Below are 16,014 nucleotides of genomic sequence, written 5' to 3'. Positions count from 1 at the left end.
CAGGCACACACACACACACATGGGGGGGGAGAGCCCTGAGCCTCAGGGGCTGAATCTGGCCCCCAGGCCTTAGGCTCCCCGCCCCTGCTATAATCCCTGAACACTTCACTAACTTCAGCATAACAACTCCGCTGTGACGCAGAGAAATGCAGTTTGCCCCGTTTTACATCTGGGGAAGGCAGGCACAGAAATGCTAAGTGCCTCACAGAAAGTCACAGGGAAAGTTTAGGGCACAGCAGGGAACTAAATCCCAATCCCCACACTTGTGTTCCACCCCCCAGACCATCCCATTTCTCCAATGTGCACATAGGATCTTAGAACACTTAGAACTGGGAGGGACCTCGCAAGGTCATCGAGTCCAGTCCCCTGCCCTCACGGCAGGACCAAGCACCACATATATCATTGCGGGAGTGATAGCTCAATGGTTTGAGCTTTGGCTTGCTAAACCCAGGGTTGTGAATTTGATCCTTGCGGAGGCCATTTAGGGATCTGGGGCAAAAATTTGTCAAGGATGGTACTTAGTTCTGCTGTAAAGGCAGAGGACTGAACTTAATGACCTCTCAAGGTCCCTTCCAGCTCTAGGAGATAGACAATCTCCATTAATGTAATCTTATTTATCCTGACAGATGTCTAGCCAACCTGCTCTTAAATATCTCCAGTGCTGGCGATTCCACAACCTCCTTAGGCAATTTATTCCCCTGTTTAACCACCTTGACAGGACATTTTTCCTAATGTCCAACCTCAACTTCCCTTGCTGCAATTTAAGCCCATTGCTTCTTGTCCATCCATGAATCGCCAATCAAATGGATTTAGCCATTGTCCAAATTACCTTCTCCGGGGAAACTATCTCTAGCTTAAATCGTCAGACTAGTGCCATGAAAAAGCTCTTCTATCACTTTTGGATGCTGCCTTTGTACCTGGTATCAGTAATGAAGCTAAGAGTGGCACTTCTGCTGCGTGCAGGGTAAATGTTTCCTCATTTCACTGGCCAGCCATAACTCTACTGCAGATGACAGTTTCTTGGCTGGAGCTGATGGTCCGTTGACCTGTTGGAACATGCACGAAGTCCATCACAGATCCATGGGACCTGAAGCACCCAAAAGACACCCCTCAGCAAGAGGCACTGGTGTGGGGAAATGAATGAATGAGGGAAAATGCCCGAGAAGCAAGGATGAAGAACCAAACCCAGGTGAAAAAGACTTCCAGGCCCAGGGAAATGCTGGTATTTTGCACCTCACTTAAAAAGCCTTCTGCTGCCAATGGAATTACCATCAATACGGCGATACATTTCACAGCTGGACGTGTCTGCTAAAACAAATTCATCGTTGGTAAAGAGTGGGAGAGGAAGAGAGATCCTTCACAGCTCTCCAGACCCATTCATCTGAAGATCTTTGCAGCCATTAGTGTTAGCATTTCCAGATGGGGAACTGAGGCACTGAGTGGTTATAGGATTTGCCCAAGGTCACACAGGAAGTCAGTGGCAGAGCACAATTGTTCTGGTCCTGAGATCCAAATCCTCAACCCCAGAAGATCTGGAGCACCAATTCAACACCTTTCCCAGGATGCACTCGAGTTTTTTGGGTTTCGGAGGCAAAACAGAAATGTTGATGGTGTGGTAATAGCAGCATGCACTTTTAATTCCCTCCAAAGTCAGTCTGGAAGGGTCCTCCTACCCCACTTGCAGAATCCCTTGGCATGCCTTGGAGTTTTGGAATCCCTTTGAGTCCGGTAGAGTTTTGCTCTTGATTTCAACAGGACCAAAATTTGGTGTCTGGTTTGCATGCCCCCCAAACATTACACGTTTGGACACTTCAGAGAGTATTTGGGGGATATTTTAATCTTAGACACTCAACATCTTCTCTTGCCAACACTCACATTGTCTGGCTGTGCTTCCTGGTAGGAAATTCTTCATGAGATCTAATCCAACCTTGGCCTATTAGTCAAAACAAGCCACATCTTCCTGTCATCATCGCGTGGTTCATTGAAGAAACGTCCACGTTTCCAGAAAAGCGTTGGAACAAATCTATCCAACGTCTGCCTTTTGATGAATTCTATTCCCTGGGTAGACTTCTAGGCTACGTCTACACTGGCATGATTTTCCGGAAATGCTTTTAATGGAAAAGTTTTCTGTTAAAAGCATTTTCGGAAAATCGTGTCTAGATTGGCAGGACGCTTTTCCGCAAAAGCACTCTTTGCGGAAAAGCGTCCATGGCCAATCTAGACGCGGTTTTGCGCAAAAAAGCCCCGATCGCCATTCGGGAGAAGCATAGTATTTCCGCAAGAAGCACTGATTTCTTACAGTAGGAAGTCAGTGTCCTTGCAGAAATTCAAGCGGCCAGTGTAGACAGCTGGCACGTTTTTCCGCAAAATCACATGATTTTGCGGAAAAACTTGCCAGTCTAGACACAGCCCTAGTGACGTTCCTTTGGCACAGGGACTGTCCAGTTTAGTCAATGGACATGGCAGAGGGGCGTTGCTGGCATAGATCACATTAGATGTGCAGATGGATAAGCCCCTGAGGTTATAGCTGATGTGGGCCGGTCCCAGAATGGTGTCGCCAGGGGACATAACCAGTCTCTGTATTATTATGTTCATAGAATCATAGAATCATAGGACTGGAAGAGACCTCAAGAGGTCATCGAGTCCAGCCCCCCGCCCTCAAGGCAGGACCAAGCTCCGTCTACACCATCCCTGACAGATGTCTATCTAACCTGTTCTTAAATATCTCCAGAGAGGGAGATTCCACCACCTCCCTTGGCAATTTATTCCAATATTTGACCACCCTGACAGTTAGGAATTTTTTCCTAATGTCCAATCTAAACCTCCCCTGCTGCACTTTAAGCCCATTACTCCTTGTCCTGTCCTCAGAAACCAAGAGGAACAAATTTTCTCCTTCCTCCTTGTGACACCCTTTTAGATATTTGAAAACCGCTATCATGTCCCCCCTTAATCTTCTTTTTTCCAAACTAAACAAGCCCAGTTCATGAAGCCTGGCTTCATAGGTCATGTTCTCTAGACCTTTAATCATTCTTGTCGCTCTTCTCTGTACCCTTTCCAATTTCTCCACATCTTTCTTGAAATGTGGCGCCCAGAACTGGACACAGTACTCCAGCTGAGGCCTAACTAGTGCAGAGTAGAGCGGCAGAATGACTTCACGAGTTTTGCTTACAACACACCTGTTGATACAACCTAGAATCATATTTGCTTTTTTTGCAACAGCATCACACTGTTGACTCATATTCAACTTGTGGTCCACAATGACCCCTAGATCCCTTTCCACCATGCTCCTTCCTAGACAGTCGCTTCCCATCTTGTATGTATGGAACTGATTGTTCCTTCCTAAGTGGAGCAATGTTCCACTTCAGTGAGTCTGTGGCTGTTTTTCCTTTGGTAAAGCAAGGCTGCTGTGAGGTTTACAGTTGCCAGTGTAGCCACGGACCAGTAAAACAATAAAAGACCAGTTTAACAAGGACAAGGGATCGTCTCTAACTACGTGCTCCCTGCAGTGCGCCAGAGGCAGAGGCAGAAAAGTTACCTAAGAGGCTGTGGTATAAAAACAGGGGAGTCAAACACACCTGTCAGGTGAATCCTGACCCAGCATGGGGGGCATGGACTAGAGCAGTGGTCATTAACCAGTAGATGGAGACTTACTGGTAGATCTTGGAGCCTCTGATGGGGGTTCCTGACTGGTTTGGCCAGGAGGCTACCAAGTGCCAGCACTTCAGCTGCTCTTCCCCCCGCTGCTGTGCATCTCCTGCCCTTCGTCTTGGAGGTGCCCCCTCAGGAGCCTCCTGCTTTCTGTGCAGAGCGGGGGAGGGAGAGGAGGGTGCTGATGTCAGGGTGCCCCCTCTCCCACCCTGTGTCCTATCTCCACAGAGCAGAGAGGGGGTACAACAGGACTTGGGAGGGAGTTTTCTGGCTGCTTTTGGGAGTGGTGCAGGGCCACGGCAGGGTGCAGGGTGCATCCTGCACCCTAAGCCTCTGTCCCAGGCTCAGCTCAGAGCCCCTCTCACACTCCAAATCCCTCAGCCCAACCCTCTGCCCCAGCCTGGTGAAAGTGAGGGAGGATGGGGGAGGGAGGGAGGATGGAGTGAGCAGGGGCAGGGCCTTGGAGAAGGGGCACAAAGGAGGCGGGACCAGCATGTTTGGGTGTGAGGTCGATTTTGGATTGCATTTCAATTCACAAAGTGATTGTGCGCTGACAAAGCTTGGAGACCCCTGGTCCAGAGGGGCCTTGTGGCATCCCCATTCTCTGGCTCCACAGAACAGCCCTGACAAAGGCGGAAGTAGACACCTTAGACACAGTGTGTGCCAGAGCTTTCCTGAACACCAGCCATGGGTCAGCCTCGGCGGAGCTGTTTTGACGAACATTTCTAGTCTCGCCGGGTTCTGGTGCTGCCCCCATTGCCATGGTTTGGCAGTGCTTCATGAAGTGGTGGTGTTCGTGGCTTGGCCATGCCTCTGAGAGCAGAAATGAAGCCAGGCAGCACCTGGCCCGCTTCCTCAAGCACACCAGAAACAAACCCTGCCCTGTCTCCCTTCAGAGCAGCTGCAAAATCCGCCCTATCCACTCCTAGCTGATAACTAAGTTGCTCTTCTACTTTCTAATTGATGTCTGGCTACCCCTCGGCTTTGACACCCGCCTGTCCCCACTCTGAGTTGTCATTCTTCCGCTCTACTCTGCGCTGGGTAGGCCTCAGTTGGAGTCTTATGTCCAGTTCTGGGCACCACGTTTCAAGAAAGATGTGGAGAAATTGGAGAAGGTCCAGAGAAGAGCAACAAGAATGATGAAACATGACCTATGAGAGAAGGCTGAAAGAATTGGGGTTGTTTAGTTTCTCCATGTAGACAAGTCTTAAGAATATTTAAAACAATCACTGTGGAACTTTCCAGAATTTCCCTTGCCGTGAAGTAAGCTGTTGTTTTGTGGCATGCTTCATGTGGATGCCATAAGAGACAACAAAATCCTACATCTTGAAGGGGTTAGATTAGATGACCTCCTAACCCTATGCTGTGTCTACACTGGCGCGATCTTGCGCCAAAGCGGTTGCTCTTGCGCAAAAACTTGCTGCCTGTCTACACTGGCCATGTGTTCTTGCACAAGTAAACTGACGTTGTAATGTATGAAATCAGGGCTTCTTGCACCAGAACTCTGATGCTCCCGCTCAGGAGTAAGCCCTTTTGCACAACTGTTCTTGCGCAAGAGGCCAGTGTAGACAGGAAACATGAATTTCTTGCGCAAGAAAGCCCTATGGTTAAAATAGCCATCAGAGCTTTCTTGAGCAAGAGAGCATCTACACTGGCATGGATTCTCTTGTGCAAAAGCACATGCCAGTGTAGACACTCTCTTCTGGAAGAGTTCTTGCGCAAGAAGCTGCCAGTGTAGACGTATCCTATGAGTCTATGATTCTACGCTACTATGACCAAGGTCCCCTGAATACAGAGAAAGGGGAAAGTTCCACCATATTGACATGTTTTGAGAGAAGGCTGGAGTCTCTTCAGGAGAAAGAATTTAAATTATTTCCCTGTATGCAAGGGAGGCATTCACGCACACAAAATCACAGCATTGCCAACCACTAAGCATTCAGAAGTCCTCTGCCAAGTCATCTCTAAAACGACATGATTGATTTACAAATCATGGGATTTTAAAAATTGTCATTGTTGGGTTCTTTTGCATTGCCTTCTCTTTTCTGATCTTCAAGCCCAATCATGAGTTCTAGAAATTTAGGATTTAAAAAAAAAAAACCAAATTCTGAGATTTTCATGTAACCCAGCACTGGCACTTTTAGCAAAACTATTACAAGACGCAGCAAAATTGGGAAAGTTGACACCACTGAAAAGCAAAATAAAAAGCACTCTCTGTTTTTAAATAATCTAGAACCACATGTGACTAAGGCATATTTCATAGTTAGAGCCAAGGGAATTCTGCAGACAAAACAGATCTGCGAAGACTTAAGGAAAACCCACAAATTTGTTCTGACAGTATTAGCTTTATGCAAAGATGGTGCACAGTTTGGTTCACGTGAATGCGGTAAAAAGTCTCTAGTTCTCACAGGAACAAGTAGTCATGCTACTTGATTTCAGCAAAAATAACAAGGCATCTGATGGCACCTGAGGCTGTGTCAACACTACAAAGAAAAGTCGGAAAAAGATATGCAAATTGCAAACCACAATTTGCATATCTTTTTCTGCTTTTCTTTCAGAAGAGGCTTTTCCGAAATTTGGCCCATCTACATGGTGCCACATTTTGGAAAAACCACCTCTTTCAGCACAGCCCTCCTTCCTTGTACAACAAGGATTACAGGGATGGTGAAAGAATGCGTCCGCATTTCTAAATTTTTTTTCGGAAAAGCAGACATGTTCCTGGGACGTGGCATAGCTTTTCCGGGATACTTCTGGTATCCTGGAAAAGAGCTGCAGTCTAGATGTAGCCTGAAAGACCAACAATTTTATTGTGGCATAAGCTTTTGTGAGTGAGCTGCAACTCATGAACGCTGCTGCCACAATAAAATGGTTCGTTTTGCAGGTGCCACCGGGCTCCTTGTTAATTCTCACAATATTATACAGGAGAATTTTTAAAAAACAATTAATGATCTAGCAACACCTTAGAGACTAACAAAACATGTCAATGGGATCGTGAGCATTCATGGATGCAATCCACTGCTTCAGATGGCTACCACCCCCTCTGAAACTTTTGAATATTATACAGACGCATTGGTCATTTTCAAAGGGGGTGGTGAGAGAGAGAGAGAGAGAGAGAGAGAGAAAGAGTGAGTTGGAATTATCCAATCAGGAAACAGGAAGAGTATCATGTGACTTATGTAACCCACCATGCAGCACAAAGAGTGAGTGGTGAATAGTCCAGGTAAAATTCTCCTCCCATCCATTGGGTGAAACATGTTTACATGAACCACTTGGGGGATGCTTTCAAACGGAGAAGAAATTCAGTAGGATCTGCTGGCAGGTATTGTGCGCACAGAAAAGAAGATCCTGGAATTGCTCTGCCCTCAGCTGTGCTCAGGTCTTTCAGTGTCGTTTTACTGTTCTCTCCATTTAAGTTCCCCCACCATATCTGTCGGCTCTTGCAGACACCTCCAAACAGGAACCTGTCATTACGAAATTGCCCTTGCAGGGACATGCAAACCTATAGATTATGGGTTCCCAAACTGGGGGGGATCCCCCCCGGGGGAATGTGAAGAAATTCCAGGGGGGGGGTATGAAGCGACCCAGCCCCCCCCTTTAAGTCGTCCGTTCCCCCCCACACACACACACACGTTTTGCTGCTATTTTTGTTTTTCTGTCCCAATCAGTTCTTTTTTTTTTCTCAACAAGTTTCGCTGTTAGGGGGAAGAAGGGGGGGGGGGGCGTGAAGGTTTCTCAAATATCAAAAAGAGGACGTGATGCCAAAAAGTTTAGGAGCCACTGCAGTAGATGCTGTGACCAACAAACTTAACTGTGAGATTGGATCCTTCCCGTTCAGTCTGGTTTTGCCTGGTCCAGTGCTTAGGTTATCTTAGTTCCCAAAGTTAGGCAACCTTGAGATGTAGCGCCAACACCATCCTCCATGCCAGCCACCAGTGGCATCAAACTGCAGTGAGCAATCTCAAGGTCGTGAGCCAACACCAGAGGACACGTGCCACCAATAGAGGGAGACGTTGTGGAGAAGAGGAGTTCTTCTACAGTTTCCTTCTTCCCTCCATCAAATTCCAGCCAACTACTCTCCACCCAGGTCTGATCTCAAATAGACATTGAGGGATCCGTTCAATGGCTCAGTAAAGGAGAGTGGTTGTCCCTGAGGAGCAGGGGTCTGGAAAGCAACAGACAGGTCCCAGCAGGGAGAGACCTGTTGGCAGGAGACGGTTGCCCACCAGGCCAATGTAACCCATCTCTGTACCATATCCTGAAGTCTAGATAGTGGCAGCTGAGCGTGGGAAGGCGGGTGTAACCCACACACCTAGGCTATGTCTACACTGATGGGTTGTTGCACCAGAAGTATGCAAATGAGGATAAGCGTGGAATATCGCCGAGCCTCATTTGCATACCTAATGAGCCTCCATTTTGCGGAAGAGGCTCTTGCGCTAGAAGGAGCTGTCTACACTGCCCCTTCTTGCGCAAGGAAAACCCTCTTGAGCAATGCCCCTACGCTGATTATTTTCAGGAATAACGGCATTGCACAAGAGGGTTTTTCTTGCGCAAAAAGGGGCGGTATAGACAGCTCCTTCTAGCGCAAGAGCCTCTTCCACAAAAATGGCGGCTCATTAGGTATGCAAATGAGGATCGGCAATATTCCACGCTTAACCTCATTTGCATACTTCTGGCGCAACAACCTGCCAGTGTAGACATAGCCCTAGTGTGGCTCACTGTCCCACACAGTGGCATTAGACCACTTACAGAGAGAGCTAAGAACAAGGGAGCTCTACAGCTGAAGCTGAGGATCAGCAGGCTTTATTGCTCCAGCTGTAGCGTAGAGGCTCCTACACTGAGTTCCAGAAGTCCCAGGTTCAAATCTCCCCAGTGATGGTTGCCTGGGCATTGGGTGGCAGGTTGTCGCAGTTCTAGGGGTGAGTAATGGTTTCTTTAGCACTGGTCAGACTGATGCATGTTTTAGGGTGGCTGGTAGACTTCTCTCAACAAATGGAGTGCTGGAAAGTCCAGACATAGGTTTTTTTCACTGTCCTTTCTCATGTGGGAAGAGGAGGGTACTGTAACAGGTGATGCGACTGGGCCTCTACATCCACTTCAAAGGCCATTGGGCCAAGTTTTCAGAAGGAAGGAAATGCATCTCTAGTCCTGCTCTTGGCTGTTGTTTCTGCCCTAGCTGCATGTGATCTCACAGGGACAATCATTCAAACATGATTCTGGGATGTATTAACAGGTGTGTTGTGAGCAAGACACAAGAAGTCATTCTTCCGCTCTACTCTGCGCTGATTAGGCCTCAATTGGAGTATTGTGTCCAGTTCTGGGCACCGCATTTCAAGAAATGATTAAAGGTCTAGAGAACATGACCTATGAGGGAAGGCTGAAGGAATTGGGTCTGTTTAGTTTAGAAAAGAGAAGATTGAGGGGGGACATGATAGCAGTTTTCAGGTATCTAAAAGGGTGTCATAAGGAGGAGGGAGAAAACTTGTTCATCTTGGCCTCTGAGGATAGGACAAGAAGCAATGGGCTTAAACTGCAGCAAGGGAGGTTTAGGTTGGACATTAGGAAAAAGTTCCTGACTGTCAGGGTGGTCAAACACTGGAATAAATTCCCCGGGGAGGTTATGGAATCTCCATCTCTGGAGATATTTAATAGTAGGTTAGATAAATGTCTATCAGGGATGGTCTAGACAGTATTTGGTCCTGCCATGGGGGCAGGGGACTGGACTCAATGACCTCTCGAGGTCCCTTCCAGTCCTAGTATTCTATGATTCTACTCCAGGGGTCCAAAGATACTTTATATTTTGGGTCTTTGGCTCATCATCACCTGATGTTTCCATTGGCTTTGGACTCCAGTTGTGAGTTCAAACACCAACCCACGCCTGTGGCAAACATACGTTGTTGCCATGACAACTGGCCTTCTCAGCAGAGAGACCAAATACTGACCCAAACCACGGAGTCCTCTCTGGCCCTCTGCAGGTGATCTGGGAAGGACGAAGCACCACAAAGGGGGTGGCGTGGTGGTAGACTTTCCTTGCTGTCCTCATTCCATGGGTCAAGAGGGAAGGGTCATTCCCTGCGGCTGCCCAAACAGGCATCCGGACTCATCCCACTTTACAAGTGAATAAATAAATAAATAAATACCAGACATAGCCCGTCTTGTCTTGAACGCGCTGGCAAAGCAGCCCAGGGTGCCCTTCCCACCCCCACTCCGAGATATTCCTGCCTTCCTACACTGAACTTGGCTGGGCACTAAAAACATGAATAAGCTTCCCCTGAACAAAAGCCAACTGGCAAGGCGCACGCTGGATGGAACGTTCCATCTGTGACGAGGAAAATGGCCGGCCCAGTTCCCCTTGTTAAGCAGCGCGCTGCCTGTTGGGAAATAAAGACAGAAGGTCTGTTTGTACACTGAACACACAATCCTTTCCAGGCTGAAAGACACTGAGGCTGCAGAAAATCTACCCTATTCACCAGCCTGACCTAGTTCCGTTGTCAATAGGTTAGAGCAGGCCAAAGTTGAAGGAATATCCTGATTAGAGGCTCCCCTACAAGGGTACAGTGAGTTTCTTTGGGGGGGGGTTCTTCCCCCCTGCCTAAGTACCAGACTTGATACCGTCTCATTCCACTTCAAGATACAGCCTCGTCCGGTTTACTTCAACATATCCGTTAGCTTCAAAGGAGCGGTGACAGTTTACACGGGATGAGGTTCCGGCCTTGCCTTTTGTGCCCATGGCACAGACCAATTGGTACTGGAAATATTTCTTCCATGCGCATGCCATGAAGAGGTGTCAGGTTCTTCACAAAGGAGCTGGGTTGTTATCATCCAGCCCAATTAGCCTTAATTTGCAACCTGGCATGCTCCAGCTGAATCACGGAAGGACTCATATTCTCCAAGTGCCAAGATCGATAGACGCATGGCTGATGAAGAAAACTTCCCCAGAACACAGGGCTAATTGCAACTGTTTGGGAAGCAATGTATAAACAACACAGAGAGATGGCCAGTTAGAGGCACCAATTAAGATTCAAAAGGCACATCATTTTTTAAGAAAGAAAGAAAGAAAGAAAGAAAGAAAGAAAGAAAGAAAGAAAGAAAGAAAGAAAGAAAGAAAGAAAGAAAGAAAGAAAGAAAGAAAGAAAGAAAGAAAGAAAGAAAGAAAGAAAGAAAGAAAGAAATAATTTGGTCACATTCTACATTAAAGTTCCACTCATAAATAGCTATTTACTAATGTTAGAAACACGCTACATTCATGAGCATATTTGAGAGCGTTATAATGAGTCCATTGATCGGTTGGACTTGATCACAATTAAAACATCTACTAATCATTTACTAAACCTTTTTATATGGATAAAAGGAGCCTCGGTATAAAAGTGTGGCCACTTCTCCCTCTCCCCTGCTTATGGCAGTTGCTAGTCACTGATTTAATTGTCCATTTTACATCCCAATTAACAAGAAGGACTTTCCCGATAACAGATGCCCCTCTGGCCAACCGGCTATGAAAGAAGAATGTGTATAAATCTCTTTGGGAGGCTAGCCAACAAAACGAGAGCGAGAGAGAGAGAAAGAGAGTGAGTGAGTGAGAGAGAGGAGGAGGAGAAATAAAAAAAAAACCTTAAAGGATTAGAAATGAAAAAGAAGGTATTTTGTGCTAAGCTAAATATTATTTTGTTTCCATTGAAAGGGTTAAGAAAACAAAGACGGAGTTGACAATTTCTCCCCACTGGAAGCTGGGAATGGCCCACACTGGTACAATGCTATCATTATTGCTTGGGCCCATTCTCACTGGATTTTCCACAAAATCTTTAATAATTTGATTCTTTTCAGCCCCAGCAGCCAGCTGAGCTCTTTAAGAAACAGTAACAAAACCCAGAGAAAAACCCACTACTGAGAGAGAAGCTTTGGCACAGAGTGGAGCTGAAGCCGATTAGGTCTGGCCTGAATAGAGCCAGCCAGGGCCTAGAGCCGTAGCTCCGCCTAATGTCCTCTGTTTCATTCATCCCAGTACAATATCACCACCAGAGGCCGGGCCTAGACACTAAATTACACTATTATAGAGCTAGATTGATACACAACTTTCCCTCCCGGGCGGAGAGGGACTTTTAAACATTGTTGTGGTGCTGGGGCTAACTCTATTCAGGCATTTTGAAGTATTCCATTCATATTAAGCATATCAATTCTTAATTGTGCCACACACACAAATTACAAACCCGGGAAGACAATCAGCTGAATTCCTGGGGGGAGGGCGGTAACAGCTCATTAGAAACGTGTACGGTTTTGTCGAGGTGATTTCCCAGAAGCCTCGGCAGGGGGAAACGCTTTCATAACCGCAAGCCATCCTGCATTGTCCCTGGATGATCCACTCTGGAGCAACGGCGGGTCTCATGGTTTAAGTGTGCTACACAGACATTTGACCCCCCGTGTGATGTTTATGCCAGTTGCCCCACATCCTTACATCTCTCACTAAAATCCCTGATCCCGTTGGTCCATACATTATACCAGCACAGGCCACATGGGAGGAAAAGACGCCCTTTGCATTCGTTTTTGGTAGAAGAGTGGAGAAAAATGTGAAGGCTTTTGATTGCCATTCCGAATGCTTATTGTTAAAGGGCTTTTTTAAATGGTTCTTTCTTATTTTCCAGACAATCCTACCTGTCTAGTCTCTGTCCAAGGGATCACCTTTAAGCTAAGAACTGCGAAAGTCACTTTGGGACTGGTCGGGTAGGAGGGAAGTCTTCTAAGAGCGTGAAACCAAAACCACTAGAGATGGAAACAGACTGTTCGGTCATTTAGTCCACATCCCTGCCCGTATAAAAATAAATCGAGAAAACAATAGCAGTACATTCAGACTCTGTGTGTGTGTGTGTGTGTGTGTGTGTGTGTGCAGGCATGCATGCATTTAGGTATATGCATGTGAGAGGATGTTTAAGATGTGTAGCACAACTGCATTCTGCACACTGATGTATCTGTAGCTCTATATGTAACTGCACCCATCAGTGCTTTTGTTGCCACTGTTTTAATTCCTTTTATTAAAGCACCTGCGATTACAACATAAAAATAAAAGGTGGTTCACCTATTTTGACCCAGGGCACATCTACACAGTCATGTGTTGCTCGAAATAAGCAACGCAATTTGAGCTACGCAAATTGCATCGCTTTTCGAGATAGCCATTTCAAAATGTGGCACTGTCTACACAGCACCACATTTCGAAACAGAGCGCTATTCCGGCGTCTTCCTTATTCCTCGTGCAACGAGTTTTACAAGAAGCCAGACAAAGACGCCCATTATTTCAAATGTATTTCCAACTAACGGGCGGGCTGTTAAGATGCGCACAAAACTACTTTGGGATAATGGACGTTACCCCGAAGTAGCGCCAATGTGAAGATGTAGCCTTAGGAACAGAACTAAAAAACCACCCCCCATGCTGCCATCCCACAAAATGACAGAAATGCTACATGTTGTATCTTCTTCTGCACTGTCTCTTTTCAAAAAGCAGCAGTTGTCACAAAAACCGGCCAGCCTTCATCGCTGGCACCATCCCGCTCCAACTGTCAGAAAATATTACATACCACACAAAGGCTACATCTACGCTGCAGCCTTCTTGTGCAAGAACTGTTTTGCGGAAGAGTTCTTGTGCAAAAGGTCTTCCACAAGAGCGTCACAAGTCCACACTGTCCTGTGCTTTTGCACAAGAGCATCCATGGCAGTGTGGACGCTCTCTTGCGCAAGAAAGCTCTGATGGCCATTTTAGCCATAGGGGTTTCTTGCGCAAGAAATTCATATTGCCTGTCTACACTGCCTTCTTGTGGAAGAGCTCGTGCACAAGAGGGCTTACTCCTCGTGGGGAGAGGAATAACTCCTCCGAAAGAAGCCCTGTTTTCCGACGCTGCACTGTAAAGTTACTTGAGCAAGAACACATGTGCAGTGTAGATGCTCTGCAAGTTTTTGCGCAAGAACAGGTGTTCTTGCACAAAAAGCCTGCAGTATAGATGTAGCCAAAGAGTTCAATAGGCACAGACAAAAATACTCCGTGCCACTATACACATCATGCGCGCATGCAAACAAAACACACCCGCAAACAAAAGGAGAAACGTGTATGAGTTACACATTATGGTGCCTTTTCATATGTTATAGGAATTTGGCTTATCTTTCATCAATTGCATGAATGGACACTAGGGGTACTTCTACCCAGCAGAGCTATTTTGGGATACTGGACGTATCCCGAAATAGCTACCCTGAGTCTTTTGAACACACCCGCTCTTTCGAGACCTATTTCAACATCCCTATAAACCTTGTTCCACCAGGGCTAAGAGATGCCTTAAAATAGTGCAAAATTTGGTGCTGTGTAGACGGGCCAAATTTCAAAATACGCGATTTCGAAATTCAATCAAAATAAGACTCGCTATTTGCATAGTGCAAATTGCATCTCTTATTTCAAGAGTAAGGTGAGCATGGACGCACCCTAGTTTGCAAGAACCAGGCCATACGTGTAATTTCTGACATTACTATGTTTCCCCATGGAGAGTGATTCCAGGTCTTTATTGTAATAACAGAGATGTTGTTAAGCAACTGCTACATGAGGCATTACCCCTCTGGGAGCTAATAATAAGTATTGTGAAAGTGAGTCATGAGAACTTGTATCTGGCATTGCTTAAAGGCCTCATTCTGCCGTCAGTTTCCTCTAGATTTGCCTTTGTACTGGTGTCCGCCCCCACGTGCTACCTTTTCTTGTGTTTGCACACACGTGTGCACCTGGAAGCACGGGTGCTAGTGCGGCATGCCTGCACCATTTCATGAAGCTGCCAGAAGCACTAATTAGCACTGCAGCCCACGGAGTGACCCCGAAGCATCAGAACACTGTGATTGCTTGCAGAGAGAAACAAAAGCACCAAGGAGGCAAGAAAGCAGCAATTAGAAGAGACAGAATGAGCGCTAGTGTCAAGTCACAGATCTGGAAGCCTAGGCAAGCTGGCCTCATTTCTGCTTGCTTTAGAGAGGCAGCAATTAAAGGAGAAGCTACGCGAGGAGGATTGGACGATCCCTCCCCATCCAACCGCCTGATTCCCAGGTGTGTTTGTTCTGGTGTCGGCTCATTGATGTCAACAGGGGTATGCCTGATTTCCTTCAGCTTCAGAGAAGAATCAGGCCCTGTTATCACATCCAGTTACAAGGAAGCACTTGTTTCTCGGCATATCACAGTTGCAAAATGCTTTTAGTTTCACCGCACGTTTCCCTTGCAACACAGGGAAATTAGCCAGGAGAAAGGTAAAAAGCTGAAAAATCACAGATTACAAATGAATGAAGCTGGTGTTGGGCAGGATCGCTAGCTCCGAAACCACGTCCGAACTCGGTCACCACGCTGGGTATGAATCACGTGCAGAGCGTGATTTCATTGTTCCGGTTGGGAACAGACCAGGTCATTTTGTCTCTTACAACCTGGGGCAAAAAAAAAAAAAAAAAAATAATAATAATAAAGCAAATTGTATCTGAAAATGAAAGTCCACGCGGTATATCAATCAGAGGAGTGACACGGAGCCCGGCCTCGATGTTCGGGCCAAAAATCCGACCCTGCCCAATGAGTTCCCCTGCTCCAGAGCCGTCCTCAGGAAATACAGGGCCCTACTCCGGACTATTAAACTGGTGTGATGGCAGCTGGGATGCGGGGAGGAGCATGGTTTTTAGAGAAGTGATTTTATAATCTACAGCACCACGCTAATGAGATCTTTTAAAGCAAATTTAAACAAAGGCCCTGTCGACTCACCCAGTAAATTCAGAAATAGACCGGGGCTGGCAAATGTCTGTTAAATGGTTTCCTTCCCCCTTGAATGGCTCTTTCAGAGGTTCTGCTGAGAGGCCTGGCCGGCTTTTTCACTTTAAAGTTAACTAGCTCCCCTCCAGAAGCAGAAGCACAGAACAGGGATAGGGAGGGTGGGTGGACATCAAGACCCAGCTGGTGCCCAAGATTTTTGGGTGCCCTGTGTCGCTTCGTATTCTGCATATGAGTCCAGATGGCCCCGCCCCGTCCCCCATATGATGGTTTGGGGGTGATTTTCGTTGTTCTGCCTCACCACTTTGCAGGCAGGAAATGGAGGCGCCCCCGCATTGCAAGAAAACAAGTCCGTTTGGTATGTCCCAGAACATCACACAGCCCTGGAAATCTCACCGAAAAAAACAACAACCGCAACACCAAATAAGCTCATCTGATTTCCCGACAGAGAAGCTCAGATCCAAACCGCATAGATCCTGCCGCCCCTTTGGAAGTTCGTCCATCTCTAACATGCACCGGCAACTTTCTCCACCTTTGCTCATCAAATGTACATTAGCCTGAAGGGCCTGATCTGATGGCCGGCACCACGCTACAGAACCCAGCAGAGACGC

Source organism: Pelodiscus sinensis, chromosome 2 (assembly GCF_052426305.1).
Source record: "Pelodiscus sinensis isolate ZL-2025 chromosome 2, ASM5242630v1, whole genome shotgun sequence".
Taxonomy (NCBI): domain Eukaryota; kingdom Metazoa; phylum Chordata; order Testudines; family Trionychidae; genus Pelodiscus; species Pelodiscus sinensis.
Note: the sequence above shows the minus strand (reverse complement) of the source record.